The sequence below is a fragment of the Macaca thibetana genome, chromosome 3, assembly GCF_024542745.1.
Source record: "Macaca thibetana thibetana isolate TM-01 chromosome 3, ASM2454274v1, whole genome shotgun sequence".
NCBI classification, from domain to species: domain Eukaryota; kingdom Metazoa; phylum Chordata; class Mammalia; order Primates; family Cercopithecidae; genus Macaca; species Macaca thibetana.
The window spans coordinates 34260577-34288433 of NC_065580.1; the positions used below are offsets into that span (position 1 = coordinate 34260577).

General features: G+C 39.2%; 1 long non-coding RNA gene across 1 annotated transcript; it reads left to right on the forward strand.

Annotated features, from left to right (window-relative positions):
* Positions 1-723: 723 nt before the first annotated feature.
* Positions 724-15429, forward strand: LOC126951176 (uncharacterized). The gene is made up of 4 exons (XR_007724375.1): positions 724-987; positions 3605-3661; positions 10696-10769; positions 15159-15429. It is a non-coding gene; the product is annotated as an uncharacterized LOC126951176 (long non-coding RNA).
* The last annotated feature ends 12428 nt before the right edge of the window (positions 15430-27857 follow it).

Sequence of the window (27857 nt, forward strand, 5' to 3'; positions counted from 1 at the left end):
CCTTAGGGGCCCCTGCAATTTCATTATAATGGTTTTCGGTGTTAATCGTTTTCAGCTTGGGATTCATAGAGCTTCCTGAATTTAAATACTGATGTCCCTTAACAGTTCTGGAAAAGCTTTAGCCGCCATCTCTTCCAGTGTCTCTGGTATTCTTTCTGGAACTTTGAATAGCTGAATATTTCTTTTATTCTGTCATTTACTTTTCTTACTCGTTCTTTCACATTCTGGATAATTTATTTTCCCTGCAGATTCAATCATTCGCTTTTCAGCTATACATCTGCTGTATAATCCTTTCTCTGGGTTTCTTTATTTTAAGGTTTATCTTTTCAATATCTTGAAGTTCTGTTTTTTAGAAAACTAAAGCCAGGACTAACTTAACTTAAAATTTCCCCTCAAACTTTCTTCAGACAAGAAAAATGCTGATAATTTGAACTAAAGACTCACGAGAAAGCTTGATAATGTTTATAAATCCTTTAAGAAGGTATAGTTCTGGACAGACATATTTCTTTGTGATCCTTTTCTAAAGGAGAGGATTTACTTCTCATTCACCTTTGCTCTGATGGTTTAGTACTCTGGGGTCCACGCTGTATTAAGGCTTTAGGCTTTATCTCCTTCCTCCTTCCACCCCAATCCTGCCATGGGGTTGTCAGAAACCACTGAGAGCAAAGCAAATTTTATCATTTACTGCCCAGTGTTTCTGCTTTCACTTCAGAGTCGGGCTCTCTACTCAATTTTGAGCCAAATCAGCTAGGCATGTAAAAAGATGTTCTGATGGTATAGCTGGCACTCTTGTTTCAGTAGGAGGACCATGCTGGGTATCTAACTTGAGAGACGTTCAAGTGAAGCAGGTGGAAGTCTGCTTCTGAGAGAGAAAAGATACAAGGGCTTCCTGAGAGTGATGGTAAAAGTTACCGGAAGTGATGGGAGCAGAGAGGGTTTGAATTCACGCAGGATGAAGCAGAAATCTACTCCTTGACAAACATGGAGGTATGATCAGAAACTTAAGACAATGGCAATAAAGAGAAGGCTGGCTTATGTCAAAGAAGCATGATGTGTGTCTCAGAGAAAGAGTACATTTTATAATGGAGAACAAAATACTTCTCATCAGCAACAAGACAGAGCTCTGCTCTAACATGTGTGTGTGTGTGTGTGTGTGTGTGTGTGTGTATGTATAATTCATTTATAAGGTTAAAATATCATTTTGTTAAAAGTTAAAAATGCCAATCATACTTACTAGAGCAAATGATAAATTTGAATGTTGTTTCTTAATTAAATGTTTTCTATTCCTTGGGAAAGAAAGAGAATTGCCAAAGCAAAACCAAAAACGAACAAAGGAAAAAACAACAGTGGAATCTACTTATCATGGGAGGTAAAGTGGAATTGCAGGAGTGCTTTATCCTTGGGGGAAAGAGGAGAGGGATAAAGTGGGTGGTTGGAATTATAAAGGAGAGAATGGGGACAATAAGGACAGGAGTATTAAAAGAAAAACTTCAGCCAAATTCTATGTAAAGGAGTTTAATCGAGCAATGAACTATTCGTGAATCGAGACGCCCCCCAGAATCACTGCAGATTCAGAGAGACTCCAGGCATCCCTCATGGCCAGAACAAAGTTATAGGCAAAAAAAGTAAAGTGAGGTACAGAAATCCAAAGTGAGGTAAAGAAACAGCTGGATTGGTTACAGCTTGGAGTTTGCCTTATTGAATGCAGTTTGAACGCTCTGCAGTGTATAACTGTTTGAAATATGGCTGCAGGGATTGACTAAGACTTCATCCACAAGGACACAAATATAGAAGTATGGAGTCCTTCTCAGGCCATATTTAGTTTGCTTTAATAGGAGATAGAAATGGCAGATAATATAATGGACAAAAATGAGAAAGAATAAATGTCAGATTATATAAAAGGGAAGAGAGACTAATAGAAAAATACACAATAAAGATGCTTGAAAAACTGAGATTACCTGAGAGATTACCTGAAGAAAAAACTAAATAGAACAAAGAAACGTGGAGATGAGGAACAGAAAAGAGGAAAAAGAGAAAAAAAAGAAGAAAATGGAAATCTTGAGAAAGGAAAGGAAGTGCAATCAACAAGTGTGTGTCTGTGACTTTTGGATTAGTTGTGAGGTTGTAGATGTATGTCTCCAAACAACATGATTTCCAGCCTTCGTGGGCACATACTGATTATCCATTGACTTCAGTGTTTCTCTCCTAGTAATATAGAAAATTTGAGTAAAAGAGGAATAGTGACCTTCCCATGGGCAGTGAAATGAACTTTCATAAATATTTACTTACAATTTATTGGTTTGTATAGGATTTGACTTCCTCCTTAAAATAATTTGAATGACTTAATAATGAATCCCTTGAATGACATGTTATTTGAATAAACACCTAAAAGAAAAAAAAAATTCTTACTTTCCCCTAAACTAGTATTGTTTAGATTCCTGTATAGGCAGGCCCTGTGAGATTTTAGTCCAATTTGTGACACACAATTAAGAGAAACATTAAATCCATTTATTTGAAGGAAAATAAAATCCCTCACTTAAAATCTGATTCTTGCATGAATACAAGGCTATGTACTTGAGAGTATTTTGAGATATACTCTAGGTTTGCAAATATGCAAAAAAGAATCACTTGAAGGATTTCCCACATACATGTGTTAGTTTTGGATGATGTTAACTTTATTCAAAATGTGTGATGATGGTTCCCTCAAAACTAACTTAGATTTAAGATGACAACATTAGCACATATCTAACTCCGTCTATGCAGATTGCCATTAAAATGACAAAGTAGTTATTTAACAAAAATAAAAACATTTTTAAAGGAAAATAAACTCTTCACCAGTGCAGTTAAATATAAAATAGTGACAGTCACTCTTCACAAACGTTGGGAGATTGCTACCCCATGTAAAGCAAGTAGAAGAGGAGCGAAAGAAGAGCAAATCTAACCTGCCACCTCATAGCAAGTGTATCTGGGAATAAGCGGAGATCTCACTGTAACCTTTGGTGCTCACCATCTGGGGAACTGGGACCTTATCTGGTGCCCAGGACACAATGACCATGGTGCATACTCCTGACTTAATGTTTTCCAGGTTACACACACACACACACACACACACATACCCCTATCTTAGATACTTTTGGGCTGTAAATCAAAACAAATAAAATAGTATCTCCAAATGAAAAGTGTGCACCTCCTAATTTCCTCCAATCTATTGGATCTCTTAGCTGGTCACGATTTATCCTTTTTCCTCTTCCTTTGGACCCAAATGATGCAGAAAGGGATCTATACCAATGCCTGATAGACTCTATTTCAAGCATAATTCTCCTTTTCTACGATGGTAAAAACAAAAATGAAAAAGTTCATTTTCAGAATTATAAAAATGCATTCCAATTCATAAGAAAAGTATAAATATTTTTCTCTCAAAATGAATGCAACAAACAGGAGGAAATTTTAGAAAATGTTTTTTTTCCATTTTGTTTAATAAATATGTGTCACAACTATAAGTAATATTCAAAATATTTTCAGTATAGAAACCAAATGATATCTATTCAAAATCATCTAGGATATTTCTCTGTAGTTCCTTCCCTCTTTTTGCTTAAACCCACAGGACAGCATTGGAATCAAAGGATGTGAGTTCAAGTCTTGGCTCTTCAGAGTCTATTAGGTAAGTCTTCTCCAAAATGTTGTTTAGTACTTTCATCTTTAAAAATGAGAAAAAGTATTCTGAGTTACTATGTGCTTGGCAGTTAATATGAAAATTACATGCAGTGACATAAAAATGGTTATCCTGTGGAAAGTTCTAAATACGTTTTATTCTCCTTTTTTTCTTCTCTTTTCCTTCTTTCCACCTTCACCTTTTTGATTACTATTTTTTTCTTCTCCTCATAATTACATTATATACCTATATATACATATGTGTATATATACAGAATTTTCTTACACCCATCCCATTCTCTATACTGAAGCCTTGTCATTTAAGTTAATCTATGCCCAGATCTGACCAAATTCACTTGTCTTCATTCTAGTTATCCCCTTTTGATGCTCTGTTGTCTCTCACATCCAAAGCTAATATTTTTCCTTTTAGGGCTCTTTTCTTGTTGGCATTTTATGTGCTATCCTGGCTCTGTGAACTCTAACTTCAGTTCCACACCAAATTCATTAACCAGTGGTATACTCAAGAAATGGCAAAACGTTGTCAGAGAAATCATAGCTGTTAATAAATCATTTAGTCTGAAATGTATAGGGTGGCGGTTAATACCATGGGGTCTAGAGCCAGACCTTGGTTGAAAATACAGCTCCACCACTTCCTGGCAGTGTGAGTTTGGTCAAGTTATTTAACTCCTTTGGCCTCAATTTTCTTAAATTTCCTTGAAGTCTTGAGGTTTAAAGGGGATAAAGAATGGAATGCAATCAGCACAGTGCCTAGTATATAATAGTAACTAACACTTGTGGAACACTCATTAAATGTTAATTCATACTAATTTGAGGATTTTTCAATTCAGTATGAGAATTAAATAAAGCACAGGTGAGGGACATTACTGAGAATTGCTTTAATTACTTTTTTGTTTCTGTTTTCATCTCACTTTTTCATACCAACTGCTTCCTTTTATTTAAAACCTTGTAAAGTTCCTAATAAATGTGAAAAGAACTTTTATGTTTGAGATTCAGAAACTGTAGTACTTCTTCAAATATTCATAAACAGAGAAAAATAATTCTGTCAGTATGGCCACTTAGATTGTATTAGTCTATTACAATACAATGAAGAAATACCTGAGACAGACTAATACAATGAAGAAATACCTGAGACTGGGTAATTTATTAAGAAAAGAAATACTTAATTTATTAAGAAAAGAAATGCTATGAAGAAATACCTGAGACTGGGTAATTTATTAAGAAAAGAAATACTTAATTTATTAAGAAAAGAAATGCTATGAAGAAATACCTGAAACTGGATAATTTATTAAGAAAAGAAATTGACTGATAGTTTTGCATGGCTGGGGAGGCCTCTGGAAACTTACAATCAGGCAGAAGGCATCTCTTCAGAGGGTGACAGGAAAGAGAATGAGTACCAGGAGAGGAAATGTCAGATAAAACCATCAGATCTCATGAGAACTCCCTCACTATCACGAGAACAGCATGGGGGAAACAGCCCCCATGATCCAATTACCTCCCATGGGTCCCTCCCACAGCACGTGGGATTATAGTATTACAATTCAAGATGAGATTTCGGTGGGGACACAAAGTCAAACCATATCATAGATATACTCATTTAAATTCTGAAGACATGCCTAAAAACTGTTTACTAGAATGAATAATATAACATGTTGTAGATGAAGGTGACGGAAAAGGTTTTGAGTACAAAAGTGTTTTTTTACTTCTAGCATTTTGAGTTTTATCAACAAGTGAAAAGTATTAATCTGGCAAGCATTAATTAAAACTCTTGACTTCAATATTTCTATAGGTAAGTCAGATCTTTCTGTGGTTTGTGTAATTTTCATTGCAAGGCTAAAGCTTTAAATTTGGCATTCATACTTCTGTCAAAATTCATTTTAAGTCATACATAAACATATCATTTGCATGTTGATTAACTGCCACAGTTTCCTCTGTAACAATCTCAGTTTGGAAGTGCACATAAATCACAGCTGAACAGATTTCTATTAGTTCCAAACTCACATATGAAGTAATTGTTGTTTTTCTGAAGAAAATCTGTAGTCAATGTGCAAATTATACATTTTGTTTATACAAGCAATCTAGGATTGATGTTTTAATTATGCATTTGTTTATATATGAAACTTGGACTTACAAATCAAGGACTATAAATATAGAAAATATCTCTCCAAACTAAAATGAAAACTTCACGTGATCAAATTAAACAATTTGGCTTCTGGAAGCAGTTAGCCTACTCAGGCAATCGTACCCAGTAGCATTACCTTCTGCGAGCCAGGCGAGGGAGCTCTTCCCCACAGTATTCTGAACTAATCTTGCAGAAAAAAAATCAGGCGCCAGAAGGCAGCCCAGTCAGAGAAAACACCCTACAAGTTCAAGCAGCATCTTGGCAATGCTGCATTTGGAGACCATGAGAAACATAGTTAGGTCCTTTCTTGAGTTTATGAAGGTTTTCAGAGATTCCAAATAGTTTTGGAGGGAGACTAAAGTTACAGCATCCACTCAGAACTTAAAGAAAAAAAAAAAAAAAGAGGGCTTTCCATTTAGTAAACCCATCCAAATGCACTCTCAGCCTACAATCTCAAGTCGCCTTAGGGACTGGACAAACTACACTAACCAGGAGAGCGCCTTCTGGACCAGCTTCCTCTGGGCAGGTCTTTAAGGCTGCTGAGTTAGGAAAGCCTTTACTCCTGGGTAAGATTCTAGGAGGTGGAAGATGCCGCAGCTGTGAACATGTGGTGGGCTTTTACTTTGGATTCTGGATCCCTTCCTTCACATATCTTTAGAGAGTTCTAAAAAAAAAAAAAAGATTTTTTTTTCATGATCTTGGAATGCTGATGTTTGAACTGCCTCTGCACTTTTTAAAGAATGATTTGGGCTATTTATTTTTGGAATTCAACAATTAGAATTATGTGTTTTTTTAAATTCGGCTTTAATTTGCACTACAATTGTTATGAGCCTCCCTTTTTTACTAAAAGCATTATGGATAGCATGAAAATTTTTTTTTAGTAAACAATGATACTGAGGTTGCATACTCCTCTATCTTAAGACAGAGTAACTATTTACGTAGTGACTATATTAATAACAGGTGGGTATATTTTTTAAAGAAAAATTTTCTGAGTTAGTTCTATGTTTACACACAGAAATTTTGAGGTGCTCATCTATCACAATCACTGTCATTAATGACAAAAGTAGAAGCATTATGCTATTGCTTTCAGCAAGTCAATGGACATTTCTTAGTTTTAGCAATGAGCTAACAATAAAATCAGGGTTGATATTGAGCTGTGATAAAATAAGCAGTTCACATTAATTTTTCTCAGGAATAAATAAAAACATAATCAGTAAACATAGGTTATCATGTTGAAATAATATTTTTTGTTGTTGTTGTTTGTTTTTGAGATGGAGTCTCGCTCTGTCGCCCAGGCTGGAGTGCAGTGGTGTGATCTCAGCTTACTGCAACCTCCGCCTCCTGGGTTCAAGGGATTCCCCTGCCTCAGCCTCCTGAGTAGCTGGGACTACAGGTGCCCGCCACCACGCCTGGATAATTTTTTGTATTTTTAGTAGACACAGAGTTTTACCGTGTTAGCCAGGATGGTCTCGATCTCCTGACCTCGTGATCTGTCCGCCTCGGCCTCCCAAAGTGCTGGGATTACAGGCAGGAGCCATTGCGCCCAGCCAACGATGGTATGTTTTAATAGATTTCAAACATTCACAAAATGATTGAAGAGGGAATGTATGTTTTGAGGGAAAAGAAAGAAAAATGAAAGTATATATTAAATAGAGAGAGAGATACACACATGACCAGATAAGGCAGTATGGTGGAATAGAAAGTAAAGGAAAAGAAATGGGGAAGAAAAATAGTTTATGAGTGATAGGCCAGTAGAAATTACTTCCATTTTTCTCATGGCAAAGTTCCTTCCTGGTTTCTTGAATTAAAAAAATTGCTATGTGAGAAATATTTCTGTTGCATGGAAATACATTTTGTTTTGCTTCCATATTGAATGAGGAACATGAATTCCTTCAGTCAGAATGTCAAAGATAATTTTTTCAGAAACTAATACATACATTTTATTAAGCAATTTTTTCCAGAATGTTTTCAAGGTTAGCATGCTGCCATTTTGCCTGGTCTGCTCAGCTCCAGACAACTGGATGATTCGGCTTCCTCCTCCTCCGCCTTTTTTGGCCTCTTTTTCCCTCTACCATCATCTCCATCTCTCCCTAAATCCACACGCTTCTTCCTTCCTGGATGCCTCTTCATTCACTTACTTCCTCTATCATTGTTCTCCATGTGTCTCTTGGCTTTTTATCTCTGCCATTCATATTCTATATTTTTCTCTCTCTTTCCCTTTTTCCTTTCTGCATTGCGAGCTATATAAAGTAGACCTATGAGTTTTGAAAGATTTGGCATGTAAATTAATAAAATTTTGTGGTTTTGTTATAATTTCAAAGTAGGGTGATTTTAATTTAAACACAACAATCAAACTGAGGCAGGATAAGTAAGATTAGGGAGTTGTATTAGTTCATTTTCACACAGCTATAAAGAACTACCTGAGACTGGGTAATTGATGAAGAAAAGAGGTTTAATTGACTCATAATTCTGCAGGCTGTCCGGGAAGCCTGGCTGGGAGGCCTCAGGAAATTTACAATCATGGCGGAAGGCGAAAGGGATGCAAGTAGGTCTTACCATGGAGGAGCAGGAGAGAAAGAGAGAAGGGGGAAGTGCCACACACTTTTAAACAACTGGATCTCAAGAGAACTCACTCTCTATCAAGAGAACAGCAAGGGGGAAATCGGCCCCCATGATTCAATCACCTCCCACCAGGCCCCTCCTCTGTTACCTGGGGATTATAATTCGAGATGAGATTTGGTTGGGGCCACAGAGCCAAACCATATCAGCGGCCATACTGACTTTGTCCCCTTGAGAGGTGACAATGTGCTAGCAGCCCTCACTGTCGGCGCCTCCTTGGTTTTGGTGTCCACTCTGGCAGTGCTTGACGAGCCCTTCAGCCTGCCACGGCACCCTGGGAGCCCCTCTCTGGGCTAGCTAGGGGGAAGCTGCCTCCCTCTGCTCGCGGGGAGGTGTGGAGGGAGAGGCACGGGCAGGAACCGGGGCTACCAGGGTGCTAGGCCAGTGCGAGTTCTGGCCGGTACAGGCCGGGCTGGGCGGGCTCCGCACATGGAGTGGCCAGCCAGCGCTGCTAGCCCAGGGTACTGAGGGGCTTAGCACCGGGGCCAGCAGCTGCGGAGTTTGCACCAGGTCCCTCAGCAGTGCTGGCCCGCTGGTGCTACACTTAAATTCTCACTGGGTTTAGCAGCCTCCCCGCGGGACAGGGCCCGAGACGCCAGTCTGCCATGTCTGAGCTCCTCCTCCTGCGGTGGGCTCCCGACGGCCTGAGCCTCCCCAAGGGGTGCCATCCCCTGCTCCGTCGCCCCCTCCCATCGACAGCCCAAGGGCTGAGGAGTGCAGGGGCAGCTCGGGACTGGGGGCAGCTCTGCCTGCTCTCCCAGTGCAGGATCCACTGAGTGAAGCCAGCTGGGCTCCTAAACTGGATAGGGACTTGGAGAACTTTTATACCTAGCCAGAGGATTGTATGTGTACCAATCAGCACTCTGTACCTAGCTAACCTAGTGGAGACTTGGGGGACTAGCACTCTGTGATTCTGTGTCTAGCTCAAGGATTGTAAATGCACCAATCAGCACTTTGTGTCTAGCTCAGGGTTTGTGAATACACCAATTGGTACTCTGTAACTAGCTAACCACCTAGTGGAGACTTGGAGGACTAGCACTCTGTGACTGTGTCTAGCTCAGGGTTTGTAAATACACCAATCAGTACTCTGTATCTAGCTAACTGTGTTTAGCTAACCTAGTGGGGACTTGGAGAACTTTTCCATCTAGCACTCTGTGTCTGGCTCAAGGATTGTAAACGCACCAATCAGTACTCTGTCAAAACGGACCAATCAACTCTAAGATAGACCAACCAGCTCTCTGTAAAATGGACCAATCAGCAGGATGTGGGTGGGGTCAGATAAGGGAATAAAAGCAGGCTTCGGAGGCAGCCAGGGGCAACCCACTGGGGTCTCCTTCCACACTGTGGAAGCTTTATTCTTTCACTTTTTGCAATAAATCTTGCTGTTGCTCACTCTGGGTTCACACTGCCTTTATGAGCTGTGACACTCACTGTGAAGGTCTACAGCTTCACTCCTGAAGCCCACGAGACCACAAACCCACCAGAAGGAAGAAGCTACAGACACATCTGAACGTCTGAAGGAACAAACTCCGGGCACATCATCTTTAAGAACTGTAACACTCACCGCGAGGGTCCACGTCTTCATTCTTTAAGTCAGTGAGACCAAGAACCCACCAATTCCGGACGCACCCTTGTGTGAAGCCCCACGGGGCCCTCCATACACAGCTCTACATCCCTTGCATCCTCGTGTGCATCAGTACCTCTTTTGCAAGGTAAGCAGTCCTGCAGGATACCAGCAGACCACCAACCAGATAGTTACAAGTTCCTGACATCCAGTGTGGCCTGGGAAAGAGAATAGAAGTTTCTTATTCCTGATGGAATTTCCCCATTCTCCAAGCAATCAGCACCAGAGAAGCTATTAGGTACAAATTCCTGCCTTGGGGGAAGGGAAGGGGGACGAGAAAGGAAAGGGGGTGGCCAGGGGCTTCTCTGGTGTCCTGCATATGCAACTAGGCTCAAGCTTTAGCTTTTAGTAACGTTTTCCTCATTTTAATAATAATAATAATAAAAGCACCCGTAGGTGGAGATTTTATATGCTCATGATACACACGATTTGTGTTAGGGCATGATACATGCGGTGTGTGTTACAGCTAAGCGCGTGCTCCAGCAGCAGGTCTGCCTTTGCATACTTGACCTTCCCAGGTCGTATTTTATGAAAATGTATGTACAGCTTCCATAAAAGGAATTCCTTTGAGGCACTAACTGCTGTCTCCCTCTGAGTAGCTTGCTCTGCCTCTCAGAGTGTACTTTTGCTTTGCAATACACTTTACTTACTCTTACTTTAGGCTTGCTCTCAAATTCTTTTGTGCGGTGAAGTCAAGAATCTGTACCTGCTCACCAGCAACAAAACCACAGTGAAGTAAGGATATGAGTGATGTGTGTGTGTGTGTGCATGCCCACGCATGTGTGTGCGTGCATGGTGTACATGTGTGTTGTTAATGTTGCTTAGAATATTCTCCTCCTTCACCATCTGACAGTCTCTGGTTCCTCTGGTTCATCCTTCAAAGTTTAGTTCCAATGTCCTTGAAAGTCATTTCTGTATGCTCGCCTGCTCCCAGTTTAAATTATATCTTTCTACTACACTCCCTTAATAATGACCATTTCTCAAGTTTCTTTTATATGCCATAGTTGTGCTTCAGACTTTATAAACATTATCTCATTCTAACAACAACTCTTTATGTCTCATCACCCTTAATTTACAGATGAAGAACCATGGCTCAGAGAGGCCAAGGAATTTGTATCAGGTACTCTGGGCAAATACTCTCCTGCCTCCAGGCCTTCGTACTTGCTGTTTCCTCTGCCTGAGACGCTCTGACTCCAGATCTTGGCATGGCTGGCTTCTTATTTCTAGTCATCTTTCCACTCAAAAGTCACCTCTTCGGAGAAGCCTTCCTTGATTACCCACTCTAAAGAATTCTGTATCATACCTGCCTGTTTTATTTTTTCTTTATTTTCTGAAAGTAACTTGTCTGTTTACTTGTGATGGTTACTATTGAGTATCAACTTGATTGGATTGAAGGATGCAAAGTATTGATCCTGGGTGTGTCTGTAAGGGTGTTGCCAAAGGAGATTAACATTTGACTTAGTGGACTGGGAGAGGCCGACCCACCCTCAAACTGGGAGGGCACCAGCTAATCAGCTGCCAGCGTGGCTAGAGTAAAGCAGGCAGAAATTGGAAGGACTTGACTTGCTGAGTCTTCCAGCCTTCATCTTTCTCCTGTGCTGGATGCTTCCTGCCCTTGACATCAGACTTCAAGTTCGTTAGCTTTTGGACTCTTGGACTTACACCAGTGGTTTGCCAGGGGCTCTTGGGCCTTTGGCCTCAGATGAAGGCTGCACTGTCAGCTTCCCGATTTTTGAAGTTTTGGGACTTGGACTGGCTTCCTTGCTCCTCAGCTTGCAGAGGGCCTGTTGTGGGACTTTACCTTGTGTTTGTGTGAAAATATTCCTTAATAAACTCCTCTTCATATATACATATATCCTATTAGTTCTGTCTCTCTAGGGAACTCTGACTAACACAATTGTTGACTTATATATTTTTCATCCATTCCACTAGTTTTAAACAAGCATAAGAGGAAGGAGCTGGTCAACCTCCTTATCCACTGTACCCTCAGCTCCTGGAACAGTGTCTGGGGTTATCATAGATGCTCAGAAAGTATATAATGAATAAATAAGTGAATGAATAAATAAATAGAGAAATCTTGGACCTGGCCCTGTGACTTTTCTACTTCATGTTCTTTCCACCCCATCTTAATAGTCTGTACATCATTTAAGATTGTTTATACTGAAATACCCATATTCTTAAAAAGTTATGCTAATACTAATCGTATTATGTCAGGGTTCTCCAGAGAAACAGAACCAATAGGCTGTATGTGTGTGTGCATGTGTATGTGTGTGTAGAAAGAGAGAGAAATTTACTTGGACAAATTGGCTCACTAAATTGGCAGGAGGTCTAAAGAAGAGCTGGTATTGCAGTTGAAATCTAAAGGCAGACTGCTGGCAGAATCCTCTCTTGCTTGGGAAGGGCAGTCTTTATTTAGACTTTCAACTGATTGGATGGGGCCCACCCACAGACGGCAATCTGCTTTGATCAAAGTCCACCAATTTAAATATTAGTATCATCCAAGAAACCCTCACAGAAACATCACTTATAGTCCTCAAATAACCAAACTACATTTTTCACCTTATTGAAGAAATGAAATAATTTAAATCAATGGGCATTTGAAAATTTAAAAATTGAAGTATTAAGTGACTATGACATGCAGGGCTCTGCTTGACACTGGCCTTAAATAGGTGAATGAAATAGACACATTTCCTGTAGTCATAGAGCTTATTTGATGGTAAAATAAACATATTCATATTATCATATATGATTTTCATGTGTAATATCAAAAGAAACAACCTAAATTTTCTCCACACAGTGTCATGATTACACATTTATAGAATTGGTTTTTGTTTCTCTTCACCCTGTAAGTGTGTCTTCAGCCTTCTTGCCCTTTCCTAACGGTTACATATGCAAAGGGCACAGTTGTGTTTATTAGAACCTCAATATTATTACTGGTTAATTTGGATGAGTGACTGTTATGCTTAGGGCGTCAGTGTCTTTATTTATAAAATGAGTGTAATACTTTCTATATTGTCACAATAGGATGGAAATGCAGTCAACAGACAGAAGATTTTAATGGCAAATGGTTAGGAAACTAGAGAGGCAGAAAAAACAGAGAACAGACACGTAAAACAGGAGTTAGCACAGTGAGGTTTCAGAGGCAGTTGTGACTTCTCATATGACCTCAGCATTGCAGTGAAATTACATAGCTTCAGATGATACTGCCTAAATGGAGCAAGAACACCATCAGGCAGGAGAAGCTTCCTTTGCCTTTCTCTTTTTTTTCTTTTTCCTCATGGTATCAGCTAGGCTGTTCTGGAGACTCTGGCTACAGGCCTGCTTCCTCACTAGGTGCAAATAACTACTGCAAAACAAAATTAGCACCTTCTTGAGTGTTTACATGGAGGTGGGATGAAGTGAGGTTCTATTACTCACACTCAGGCTTCAGCAGGCCTGGTTGTCAAGCTCTGTGAGTACCCCTCCTGCAAATAACTATCTCACAAAGATAATATGAAATGTTGGAAACACCTAGCACATAACATGCACTCCATCAATTAAAAACTGGAATGTTATGACATGTATAATTTTGTCCATAATTCTATAGGTATATTGCTATATTACGAGATTGACTTGAAATGATAATATTCTATGAGTTGATTTCTTTTTATTACTAAAGTCACTCATAACAGCAAGCTATTGTTATTGTCATTCTGTGTGTTATTACTCAGTGCATTATTCAGCATGCTATACCCAGAATGGATTCAGAATTTTTGTATTTCTAACCTCTTGTGCATTTACTATTCCTAAGTTCCCAGGAAAAAAGGGGGACACTATTCCTCTTTGCAGGTAACTAATACTGGTGGGTACAGGATATTTTACTGTGTAAAATACTGAGTGTAATGTACATCCTTAAAGGCGATTCAAATATTTAATTGGTTTTAGTAGGAAGGCAATTTTCCTTGATTCTCTTCATGTTAAGAATAGCAAATTATACTATCTCTGAATACAAATTGTACATTTTAAAAAGTCATTCAGTTGCACTGTGTTACATATAAAAACTTGCAAAACTTGTGATTTTCTTTTTATGTAGACTTATTTGTACTTTCCACAGTCTAGATGTAAAACCACTTTGTATTCAACCCCAATTATTCTTACCATATGCAGAAACTGTTAGAAGGATAGCTGTCTGTTGGTAAAATTAAGAGTTGATTAAATACAGAATAAAAACAAATCTGATCATGTCATGTCTCTCAAACAGCATGACACCCCCACAAGCAGACACACACATGCAGACACACGCCCCGTAAATGCTTCATTGACTTTATTTCTCTCTCAGGGTGGAGATAGAACTCTGTATCATGCCTCTGAGGCCCTTTAGGATGTGGATCCCCCATGTCTTCAGCCGCATTCATGCCACAGTGCCTTGGCACTCTCCACGTTAGCCACAATGACCTCCTTTCAGCCCCCTCAACTGATCATACTGTTTCCTGCCACCATGCCTTAGGACATGGGTGTTTCCTTTGCCCACAATAACCTTTCCCCTCCCTGCTTAGTTAATATCTAAGGGTCCTTCAGAACTTCTTTATAGAAGTTGTTTTCAATTTCTGGTTTAGTTAAAATACTCCACTCATAGATTCTAAGCACCACATATCTCTCCTTCAGATTTGTGCCCATTGCAATTTCTCACGTGCTTATAGGAACTTTTAATTACTATGCCTGCCTCCCCATCCTCATTAAACTGTGTAGGCTCTGCAAGATGGAGATACAGTCCTTGTTGGTTTCTGCTCATCCTTGCATTCCCCAGTGCCTAGCACTGTGTCTTGCAGTAGTAGAAATTGACAAGTATTTGTATCAAAAAAAAAAAAAAAAAAAATGAAAAAGGAGCATGAGCTGTGTGTGAATGAAATCATTGTAATGTTGGCCAAGTTTCCACAATGTATATTTGTGCAGAACTATCAGAAGAGAATACATGGTTTAATTTATCTATTTGAAATATAGAAATCAAAACATTTTTGTGAATGAAGTGCTAATAGTTTCTGCCCTTGCTTTGAATTCCTTAGGGCAGCTGCTAATTTGCCAAATGCCTTTTATGAAAATGTTTGCATTTTCTTTTATTTTTATTTGTTTTCTTGTCATCCTTAGGGAGCAGAATGCCTGTCTGACTCACCCTGACAGATCTGCTATGGCAGGTCTGCTGTTGTAGAAAATTCTCCACCCCAGGGGCTTTCTCTCTCTTGCAGGGAAGGCTCATGAGCAAATGCTGTCATTAGCAACCATGCATTGTTGAAGACATATAGTGAGAAAATATGTCAGGCATTGTTTCAGTGTACCAATTTTAGTAGAAAATCATGAAAAGTTTTTGAGATATTAACTGTAGATTAAAATAACCTTTAACCTAAATCTTGAGAGTTTCCCATGGTATTTTGATTTTCTTTTGGTCTTTCTTGGCCATCTTTTAAAAATTAAATCATTTGCTATTGTTTTTCTGGGAAAAATGCTTTTATCTGAGGATTTTTCTAAGCTGTACCATTAGATTTCACTTCCCTTTTTACATAGTCTATTTTATACCTATTGGTTTAAAATCATCAAAAGATCCGGGCGTGGTGGCTCACACTTGTAATCCCAGCACTTTGGGAGGCTGAGGCGGGTGGATTGCCTGAGCTCAGGAGTTCGAGACCACACTGGGCAACATGGTGAAACCCTGTCTCTACTGAAATACAAAAAACTAGCTGGGCATGGCAGCATGCACCTGTAATCCCAGCTACTCGGGAGGCTGAGGCAGGAGAATCGCTTGAACCCAGGAGGCAGAGGTTGCAGTGAGCCAAGATTGTGCCACTGCACTCCAGCCTAGGTGACAGAGCGAGACTCCAACTCAAAAACAAACAAAAACACACACACACATAACAAAAATAAAATAATCAAAAGACATCTTTCCTAGAGCTAGGACAATAGACATATCAAGCTTCCTTACAGAGTAGCTGTATTTTTGTAAATGTGCAAATATACCTCAGTGTTTTTTGCGTAACAGCAGGTAAATATTTGCTAAATTAGTAAGTGCTTAAATAGTTATATGTATATGTACTTTTTTCCCCCACAAACCATTCTGGGAAATAGTAACACTTTACATAATTTGGTGAAGATGTGTTGTTGCTTTTTAAAATTTTCTAAAGCTATAAACTAGAGTAATAATACTAAGCTCTGCGTGGGGCTACAAACCTGGGTGAATGTATAGACTTGACCAAAAAAGGAATTCCCTATACAAATAACAGTGCCTAGAATAATGGTCAGGATTGAAGGCTGATTTGTTATGGGAACTTTTAAGATAATTGTTTTCAGACTGTTTTCTTTCAGGTTTTAAGTTCAAAGGGTATCTATATATGGTTGATTATAAAATAAATATTTGGCAGGAAAGGGTTTGAAATTGAAGTATAATAGGTAGTAGGAAAGGGGCCACAGGATGATTAACACTTGGGCTTGTAAATAAATAGTTATAATGGGAATTCTCTTATCTAACTCGATTAGAATCTGTATTTGGTTACAGAATTAAAAAGCAGTGAAAGTAAGGAATCATTGAAAAGTTAATATATACCTTAAATACTTATTTTAATCTAAAATATATAAATGTTCATTTATTCACCAAGCTTTTGGGATGAGGCCAATAACATGAGTTCTATTTCCTGAATGAAGGTCCTTACCTTCTTTTTTGCATAGACCACACACCTATAACATATCATTTACATTTCCAGTTTGGTGTTCATTAAAGTTAAGAACTTAACACTTAATAAAGCAATCTAAAAGCATAAGCATTTTTAACTTCTTATCATAACATTTTATAGTTTTCTTACATCTAACTTAACATTTTAAAAATCAAATCTTTCTGAAACATTTAAAGGAATGACTTTATTTTCATAATCATATCTCATCACTTTTTAATATAATGTTAATTTGCATAATTACAATGACAAGTACAAGTGACTTTCACAAGTAAAGAAGCAGACACAACTGGCTTTGACTCTGGTAAGCAACACCACTCGAGGAGAGGGCTGGAAGCAGAAGTGCCTGAGTCTCCTATGGAGTAACCTGTCAGTAACTGGGCAGCCCTTTGGCAGTCCATGTGTTATGGGTGGAAGGAAGAGCATTACTGAATCCAATAGTTTGGTTAATTCTAACTGAACAGTATTCTTTTAAAATTTACATGCCCCTTATTTTAAGAATAACATTTATTGAAGAAATTGAAAATAAAACACATGCATACACATACACACAATGCACCACCTGGAAAATCACTGTAAATATTTTCAACCATTTCTCCAATCATTCTATTTCCATAATGCTCTCTTATGCAAGGACCACTGAAAACACAATAGTTTTTAAACACAGTCCATGTTTTTAGCTAATACTGCATATATCACATAAAAATAGGACAATATGCACTTATAATGAGTTATTCTTGTTATAACTCATGAATATTAGTACCAGTGTTGGACCTATTGCTAGAGTTTCCAGATTTCCTTCTGTTGGATAAACTCTCTGTACAAAAGAGAGATTTTTAAATAAACAATGTAAAGAATATGAATCACTAATATGGAAATTACGTGAATGTGAAAAATATTTATTATGTTTTGGAATATAATATTATTCAACAGTGCCTTAGCCATTTTCAAATGAGGATATGTGAGCACAAAAAGAATAGAGATGTCCCTAATCCTTCCAGGTAGTTAATGAAAGAGTCAGGATTAGAACCCAAGCTTTTTCTCAATATTGTAGTATTTATGGGTACCTGATTAAAATATAGTCATTGTGATCTAAGTGAACAGTATGCTGTAATGGTCTGAGGAGATGTTTTCTTTCAAAATATATTTCTTCTATTAAAATGGCAGGTTTCTAACATTCTTTAAGTGTGTTTCCCAGTAACAATTTAAAATTATAGGAATTTCTGTATAAGCAATTATGGGACAGCAATAAATGACCTCAAAAACAAAATTCTGGATTGCTTTTGAAAAATGGCACATGAAGTAAAAATAATTTTAGAACTTGTTAGAAATAAAAATGTCTTTTGTCATGTTGCCCCAAAGCCTTGCATATAATGTTGAAGCTTAATTTTAGATTATACAACTTAAAGTTAAGAACTGCCTTGGCTCAGTTTGCTTTGTCAGGCACCCAGCCCAGTGCCACATGAAGATGGCACATAATAGACACTTTTTGATTGACTGTCTCCAATTATTTTTCTTTCTTTATTGTGATCTTCAAGTCTTTCTTAAATACTGAACTTGTTTCATTTCTCTTCATCTCAAGCCTTAAGAGAAGAAATGCCTTCTCCTCCCACCTTCCATTTTGTGCTAGAGTCAGGTAAAACTGTTCTCCAGACATAAAAGCTTGTTACAGATCCCCTTTTTTTGTGTATGGCCCTCAAGGGCATTCAAGAAAAAAGGGACAGAAATGATTCAGTTTCCCATAACAGCATCACAGAAGGGCTGTCCTTCAAACTGATCTCTGATAATTTACTGGCTAGAGGTGTGAAAGTGATATGACTTGGTTCTCCTTCTTACTTCCTCTGCTTTATAGGGCTAGAGAGGAAATCTTTCAATGTATAAAAACCTCGATGGGTTGTGGACACATTATATAACCTTATACAGTTAAAAATCCAATATCTAGAATAGTTTACAATTTTTATGCAAAACTCTGATATTGTTTAGGGTTCTACCTGTAGTCATTCTACAAAAGTTTAGCATGTTGATTATAAATCTTCACAGTGATGATGTGTACAACTTTTTCATAAAAGTTAGGGAATTTGAGTAGATAAAAGTGTAATAAGGTTTCTGGACAGGGAGTATTTGTAATGACAGATTTGATTGCAAGTAATTGAACAGCAGCTCAACCTTAGTGACAAAGCACTGGAGTATCTTATGGACTCCAAGGACTGAGTGGCAGCTGGATTTCAGGCACAGAACTATGTTCTGGAGCTGGTTGGTTTCTTTTTCTGAGTCTCCTTCATTTGTCTTCCAGGTTACAAGTTGCTTTTCTATGTGCCTTTATCCTCATTGAAAACATATCTACCAATAGCTCCCATGTCCTGTCTAAACTGAAGCTACTCTGTGCACCCTCTTTCTGTTTTTGTCCCAGGTGGAGGAGTTCCAGATATGGGACTAATTGCTCAAGCTTTGATCAATTTGACAGCCAGTGCTAGGACAATAAACTGTTGGAGTTGTTGTACCTCCCAGAAAAGTGAGTGTGCCTGGGGGCTGAGTGGAGGTAGTCATGGCCATAGTAAGACAAAACAAGGGGTCCTTGTGAGTACTTTACATTTTTCAAGAGACTAAAATCAATTCAACAACAGTAACTCAACCGAACAACACCCGCATGTCACTATGCCCTTTGATTTTACATCCATTACCTTTCAGTCATTACAATCTTGTGTGTCAATGAAGTGAACACCCGTAACTTTTTCTGTCCTGAACCCTTTCTCATACTTAGGAATCTTCTCACCATTCCTGCTTCTATAAACTCACCTCTCTGCATAACTGTGCAGTGTCTGTGGAAGCTGTCTACTATTGCAGGTTGCACATTCCCTCCAACCACATTCAAAAGTTCAGGTATGCTCATCTGACCATGTGACGTTCCTGCCTAGGATACTGAAACTAAAAAAAAAGAGAACTCAGCCTATTTGTCCCTGTAACAACTGACTGTTAATGCATAAATGAAAAGGGTGTTGGCAGGCATATTTTATCATATATTTGAGATGCAAAGGAAGCTAGAATGCAGTGAGAAAGAAATAATTGAAAAAAAAAAAAAAAAGCTGAGTGGTAGAGAGAAGCCAAGACAAGGGATGGGTTTGGTTTAAATTTACTTCCTGCACCTCCATTCACCCCATGCACTCCTGTAGGGCATTCTGCAGGGCTTCCTTGGTGGTTGTGCCAGTGGGAGTGCTCTCTGGTTGAAATTCACTGGCTCTTAAGTCCATGTTTCCCTTCATTGCCTCTCTGGCCTGTCTCTCCCCATTTCTACTTACAGTTCTATTATAAGCCACACTGTACTACTGTCACTTTTGTAAGTCTGTGATGTTGAATTTCAGCTTTGTTCTGGTTTCTTTTGGATGTCCAACTCTCCCCTTCCCTCTTGTCCCCCCGTATTCACTTGCAGATCTCAGTTTAGAACTTCTTCAAAAACATCTACTTTGTCCCCTCCGCCAGTCTATGTAAGATACTTCTTTATGTCTTCATAGCACTTTATATTTCCCTATTCTAAGAGCTAATTTTGTCATAGTACCTTCTAATTAAATGTCTACTTACATGATTAAATTGCCTATTGCCATGTAAACTCCTTAAGGATTTGGGCCATAAATGGCTTTTCTTGCCACTGCATATCTAGCCCACCTAGCACATAGGAGGTAGGCAATAAGTATTGTTGAATAAATAAAGAGATTAATATATATTTGAAGATCATTAGGCTCGGAATAAGTGGCCAAATAATAAGTATTATCCTAATTAGGCACTTTTCAAAAACAATATAATGACTGTTTTTTTTTTTAAAGAACAAAAATTATCATCCCTTGTTTCTAGCAGCACTGAACTGCTTGTAGTTCAATACACGCCATCCTTTTTCTCTTCTCCCAGTCTGCTGGTGCCAGTCACTCTGTTGCCACATGGACTGTTTATCCTCTTACTTCAGTATCTTACTCCATCCACCTCCTTCAGGAAGCCTGTCTGAATTCCTGACTGGTTTGCCCCTTTCCTTCAATCTCAAAAACCTTGGTTTTCAGTCCAAGTTCTATTTCTATTACACTACATAATATAGGGCAAATAATCTCACTGACTTTGGTCTCAGTTTCCTTATTTCTAAAAGGAATGGGGAGTACTGGATTATTGATCTTTAATTGCTTTTTAGCAGTCAAATTCTCTTATAAGTACAATTCTTTTATGAAGTCCAGTGTTTACATTCATTAAAATCTTATCAGAGATCAAATGTGTCTTTTCTTTAGTGAGCTGAAAAGCATCTTGAAATCTTAGAAGGGACACTGCCCCCAATACTACATGACCCCAAAGGCACCACCCTTGTGAACATTTTGCAGTCACTAGGAGGTGCTTCTTTTGGACCACCACAAAGATCCTCAGTCATGTTATCACATGTGTGTAGTCTCTCTAACACAAGAGAAGATAATCAGTTTCCTCGTTGTCTAAAACGCGAAACAAAAGTTTTCTCAGCTTCTAAAAGTAGATGCTCAGGGAAGGATACTGAGTTCACAAAGAAGTAAACAGAAAACTAGCTTTGAAAAAGCATTCCATGGACCAGCCGGGGCCTTGGAAGAAAATCCAAACACTAGAAACTAGTAAGATCAGGTAATCCAAATTTCATTATCTTGGGCCAAATCTTAAACTTTTATTAAGTTGATCATTCAAAATGTCTACATTATCAGGTCAATTTGTGTTACTAAAACTGAGTCACACCCTCTCAACATCCTGAGTGAATTAAAAAAACTAAATATAAAACAGAGATACCTTTTTCTTTCTTTCTGGACCTCAATCCGCATAAAGAAATATCCCCTGCAGAAGATTCTAAAAAGTGAACAAGCAAATCAAGAAGATTATACTAGAAAAGCTATTTGTTGTTGTTTTTGACCAGTCTTTAGGGTAGTTTTATAACTCTCACAAAGCAAATATTGTTTTGGTACTATTTATATTTCAAACACTAATCAGGAAAATAATTGCTAAATGTGCCAAGACTCAGGTCTCAGATGTGTTCATTGAATTGATTCCTTTGCTGGAACTAAAATTTAATAGGTTGCCAGGAGAGTCAAATCAATGGTGTATTCTCTTTTAAAATCCCTTCTAACTATCTCAACTTTTCACTTTTGATATAGAAATCCATGCTCTTCCTTACTGACTCTGTATACAGAAATTATTCTGGTCAGAATACTAAAAATTCCAATTTACTAGCATTTGTAATTTGAACCAGGCTGACACTTCTGCAGTTTAGCCTGACTTGCTTTTATTCTAGTGTATTATCCAGTATCAACATTACACAGAAAACAAATTTAAAGAATAATGCTTGGTCAGAGATGGAGCAACAATATAGAATAAGATGATTTGTTTTAAACAGTCTCAGAAGGAATCTTATTGATACAGCATACAGCTTGGACTCAGATTCTGGGGAGAAGGAAGTAAAATGTATCTTTATATCACATTTATTTTGGTATAGCTTCATAACACATTTATTTTGGTATTATAAAGATACAATAAAATGTATCTTTATATCACATTTATTTTGGATAATTGTTAAAAAGTTCAGCTTACTATGATTTTTAGAAGATTTATAATTAATGTGCTTACTAGGGAAAATACACAATTTGAGAAGTCATGAGAGGCTGAAGCCTGAGATGCTTTGATCTCCTGCTACACTGCTATTGGCTGAGGGCCAACTAAGTATCAGAATTATCTTTGCTTCAAAAAGGATGTTGATCAAAAGGTAGGGATGCATTTCACAAGCATGTATCTCTATGAAGAATTGTGAAAGGCTGAGAATGTTTGGTTATGCACCTGTTAATTCATCTTCAATTTCACCCTTTTGCATTCAAGTTTCTTTACAAACAACAACAACAACAACCCAAACCCAACCAAAGCCAAAGGACTTGGCTATGCCATTAGTGTATTGGTTCAAGTATGGTTCAAACATATTTTATGTAGCCCAATGGCTACATTTTTGTCTAGAATAAATAAAGGACTATTTTGATTATTGTTTTATTTTAAATTTTAAATACTTTAATTTTGATATTTGATTTTTAAGGTAGACATTACCATATTGGTATTATATTCCAAGCAGTACCATTTCCCACCCATTGATGATAATTGGGCTCTTGTATATGGCAAAAGAGAGAGGTGATTAATGAAGGTGATCAATGGAGGCTTCCAAACTAACAATTAGTAATTCAGTGACAGAGGCTGCAACCACAAACTATTTGGAAAACAGACACATTTTGAATCTCAGAAAATAATAATCTATTGGTGGTATATTACAGTTTCTTTCAGAAAAATGGCCCTTTTGAGTTACCTGAGGCAAAAAAGGAAGAAAATTATTTGAGAAGTGAATTGTGTGCTGGGTAAAGCTTCTTTTCAATGATGTATCTTAAAACTTGAAATAATAATTTCTCTCATTCTGTAATGTGTCTTATTTCAGCACACCAAACACCAAATGAAGTGTAACAGATTTTATAAAAATGCCAAGACAGGTAATAATTTACATGTTCTTTTTTATTAAAAAAATCAATAGTATGTATTATAAACCTTGTGAAATGCTGACACAGAAAAAAATATCCATATTCAAATCAGTTTTCTTTGTACAGATAAATGGCCTCGGATGTAAACCAGACAATGATTAGCTAATTTCTTTTCTGATCTATATTTCTAAAGTAGAATCTACACAAATGAATGAGTTGTGACTATTCCCATTTAAAATGTATAGTTACAGCTGAGCTAAGCTTTGGAAAAATTTTTGAAGACATGTTTTTCTTTTTGCAGGGAATGCATTCTAACTTTTCTTATAAATCTATTTACACTTTTATTTATCAAGCATATTCTTTTTCAAGGATTATGTGTTTTTGACAGCATTTAAATTTCACTAAAAACAACAAAGTTGAACTACCAAGAGCAACAGTAATAAAAATTTTATTTTTTTATATTTATTTATTTATTTATTTTTGAGATGGAGTCTTGCTCATCGCCCAGGCTAGAGTGCAGTGGCGAGATCTCAGCTCACTGCAAGCTCCGCCTCCAGGGTTCACGCCATTCTCCTGTCTCAGCCTTCCGAGTAGCTGGGACTACAGGCGCCCACTACCACGCGCGGCTAATTTTTTGTCTTTTTAGCAGAGACTGGGTTTCACCGTGTTAGCCAAGATAGTCTCGATCTCGTGACCTCGTGATCCGCCCGCCTCGGCCTCCCAAAGTGCAGGGATTACAGGCGTGAGCCACCACGCCCGGCCAGTAATAAATATTTTATACTTTATGTAGTCTTTTCATATCTGCCTAATCCACATAACAACTCGGGTGGGCAGAGCTGAGAGTAGGTATTAGTATCCTTGTTATACAGATGAGGCAATTGTGTTTCCAAAAATATAAATAATTGATATTGACCCAGGCTCCAATAGGGTGGCTGGAGCTCTATGGTTTTATTTATGGTCAGAATAAATTAGAGAACCAGAACTTGGCAACTATCCAAGTAGGAAGGCATCATTGTTCAGGTTAAGGAAGGGACTACTTATGAATGAGATACCATCACAGAGAAACATAGGTAGCTCTTTCTTCAGGACTTTCCCCAGCCACTCTCCAAGCATCCTACCTGAGTTCTATAGCCCATCACTTTGAGAATGATGCCCAACTCTGAGCCAAGCATGTGTGAATTACAATGGAGCTTCTAAGGGAGCAGGTAAAAGATTTTTCCCTGTTTAGCTTTGATTCCTTTCTGTGTAGGGGTAGAGATTAGTGACAAATTTATATGGTTTAGAGTAAAAAGGATAGAAACATAGCTTACTTGTGTAACTTCAACTCTAAGCTAATAAAATAAGAAGGGAAGCGATATTACTGTTACATTTTGGCAACTTATTTTTCCTGTTCCATTATTAATCCAGATTTCTCTCTTCTAAATTTTTTTAAAGAAACAAGATACTACAGTTAGAGTAGAAGCTTCCTTCCATCCCATTACCATTCTTCTATTTCCTGAGGTGACTAATATTCTGAAGTTGATGTGTATTTATTCCATTCACATATTTTATATGATACACCATGTAATGTATGATTATTAAATTGTTTTATGTGCATTTTAAGAGAGACACAAATGGTAGCATTATATAGTTAAGACATCAAGTTCTATGTTTTTCCCTTACATTTCTGTTTCTGAGATTCAGTCTTGGTGATACACATAAGCCTAGTTTGTCCTTTTTATGAGTATACAAGAAAATAAAAATTCAGTGAGAGCACAACTTTATTTTATTCATTGCTCTGGCGTAAGTAACTTGAGCAGAATATTTCTGTAATGAAGTAGTGAATTTGAGAGAATGAGTTAGTGTATATAAATGAATAAATTAACGTACAAAGGAATATTGCTATTAGCTTATATTTTTCACTATTTATGGCTTTGTCTGATTTTGCTATTAAGGTTATTCTGGCTTCACAAAATGAACTGAGTAGCTTTGAAACATTTTGTATAAATGTATATTTATTCCATAGGATATGCTAAGGTCTAGTGCTTTCTTCTGGGTAGATCTTGATGAATGATTTGATTTCTTTAATGTTATAGTTCTATTACAGTTTCTGAAAATTTTCTTCTTGAACAATTTTTGGTAGTTTATATTTTTCTATACAATTATTCCTGTTGTCTCCATTTGTAGATTTAATGGTGTATTAGTTTACTATTGCTGCTGCAACAAATGACCACAAATTTTGTGGCATAAAACAACACATATTCATTATCTTACAGTTATGGAAGTCAGAAGTCTCAAATGGGCTGGTAGATCCTTTCTTATGCCCATTCTAGGTTCCAGAGATTGCCCACATCACTTGGCTTGTGTTTATGTTTTTACTCTGACCCTCCTGACCCTCATTTGTAAGGGCTCTTGTGATTGTAATGTACCCACCTGGATAATCAGGATACTCTCCCCATCTCAAGAGTCTTAGCTGAATTACATTGTAAAAATCCCTTTTGCCCTGTAAAGTAACATACTCACAGGTATTAGGAATTAGGATTCGGACATCTTTTCGGGGGGGGGCATTATTCCATTTACCACAATTAGTATCATATGTTCCATTTTATATTCTCCTGCCTCTCTAGATGTGTTGCTTTTTAAAAAAATCAGGCCAGGTGTGGTGGCTCACGCCTGTAATCCTAGCACTTTGGGAGTCCAAGGCGGGCGGATCACGAGGTCAGGAGTTCAAGACCAGCCTGGCCAACATAGTGAAACCCCCGTCTCTACTTAAAAAAAAAAAAATTAAAAAAAAAATTAGCCGGGCATGGTGGCGGTGGCGGGTGCCTGTAGTCCCAGCTATTTGGGAGGCTGAGGCAGGAGAATCTCTTGAACCGGGGGAGGCGGAGGTTGCAGTGAGCAGAGATCGCACCACTGCACTCCAGCCTGGGCGATACAAGGAGACTCTGTTTAAAAAAAAAAAAAAATTCAGAATGTGTTTATTTCTTCCTCTATCATTTTCTCTTCATTAATTTGTCTATTTTATTAGCTATGCCCTGACAATTTTGACAGGGTTGTGGGGTGGGTAGAGTAGAAAGGTTGGAAAGGCATGGACAGTCGTGCTGGGAGTTCTGTTCAAGTAATTTTCTGCCTCCAGTCCTTTTCCACTACTTCATCAAATACAACTACCTCACTATGCTCTGGGTGGTACGAAGTAACCCTGGTAGGATGCTTCCTAACTCAGTGTTAAAGGTAATGGTGCATCCTGAGCATTCTCCCTCTGCATCCCAATCCTGGAACTGTTAATTCCCTATGACTGACACCTCTGAGCTCCCATTCTCTCATATCTCACTCTAGAGACCACCTGAGGAGATGAGGTTTCACCTTCTTACTCCCCGCAGACTCCCCTCCCCCGGCCACCCCTCCCCCGTCCCCCCACCCCCTAGAGCTGAGACCTGGGCATGCGCATCAGCCGCGACAGATTGGAGGGGACCCTGCTGCTCTCTCCCGTGCTACCCTCTTCCCTTCCCTCCCCTGACCCCTCTCATATTCCGGTTCCCACCCCCACCCTCCACTCCCGCCCCGCACCCGCCCCCAGCCCGGGCTCGGGGACCTGTTAGGCTGGTTTCGACATCTGGGGAATTAACCTGTCCCGCCCATCCCTAGCCTCGAGCCGCGCAGGCTCCGCGCCTCCGCCCTTGTTCCCTCCCAGCTCCTCGGAGTGGAAGCCGCTACAAATGGCTTGAATGAAACGTGTGTGGGTTTAGTGAGTGGTGAACCACCAGGGGATCCCGTCTCCCCACAAACCAGTATCTCTCCGAGAAGGAGGCGAAGGAGTGGGAGGAGGCAACAAGCGAAGAGTCGAGCTTCGCGGGCGCGCGCAGCGACTGGAGCGCGAGGGCGAAGCCGGGCCACCTCCCCTTCCCGGCCGCGCACTGCCTGGCCCGCGGCGGTTCCAGGCACCACCCTCCCCGCCCCGGCTGCGCCCGCTGTGGCAGTGACTAGCTCCCGCGGCCAGCGGCACTGTCCACCGACGGGCAGGGGCCCTCTTCTCTCCCTTCTCCCCACGATTTCCTTCTCTGCGGCGGCACGCCGTCCAGCAGCCCGCTTCGCCCCGTCGTCAACTTTGAGCTGGAGGAGAAGCAACTTTGGCAGTGGCCGCAGGGTTGGAATCCCGCTTCTTCTCGGCAGCAGTAGGCTCTCAAGTCGCTGGGGTTCGGTGGGGCAAGAGTTTCGCCGGCGCATCAGCTCTGCTTCCGACTGTTTGCAACCTGTTTCCAGCGAGCTGGGCGCGGGGTTGTGACTGCCAGTCGTCTGGGGGAGGGGGACTTGTTTTTCTTTTCCTCTAGAGACCTCGGCTTGCAACTGGATAAAACACTGTCGAAAGGATGTAAATAGGCAGAGCAACTGTTACCAAGAAGGCCACCACCCCCACCCAAAGGCAGTGAGGAGTGTGGGGCTTCGTCCGGGCTCCCCCGAGTCTCAACACAATCAACAGTCAGGTGTTGATTGCAACTTTTCAAGGTCGGTCACCGGGGGTAGCCTATTCCCTCTACGAACCTTGGAGGGCACACCTCGCTGGGACTGAATTTGGCTGAGAAATGCACAAGATGCCAAACGAGGAAGGATTGTATTGGGCGTGTGTGTGACCCCCAAGACCCTTCTTCCGCTAT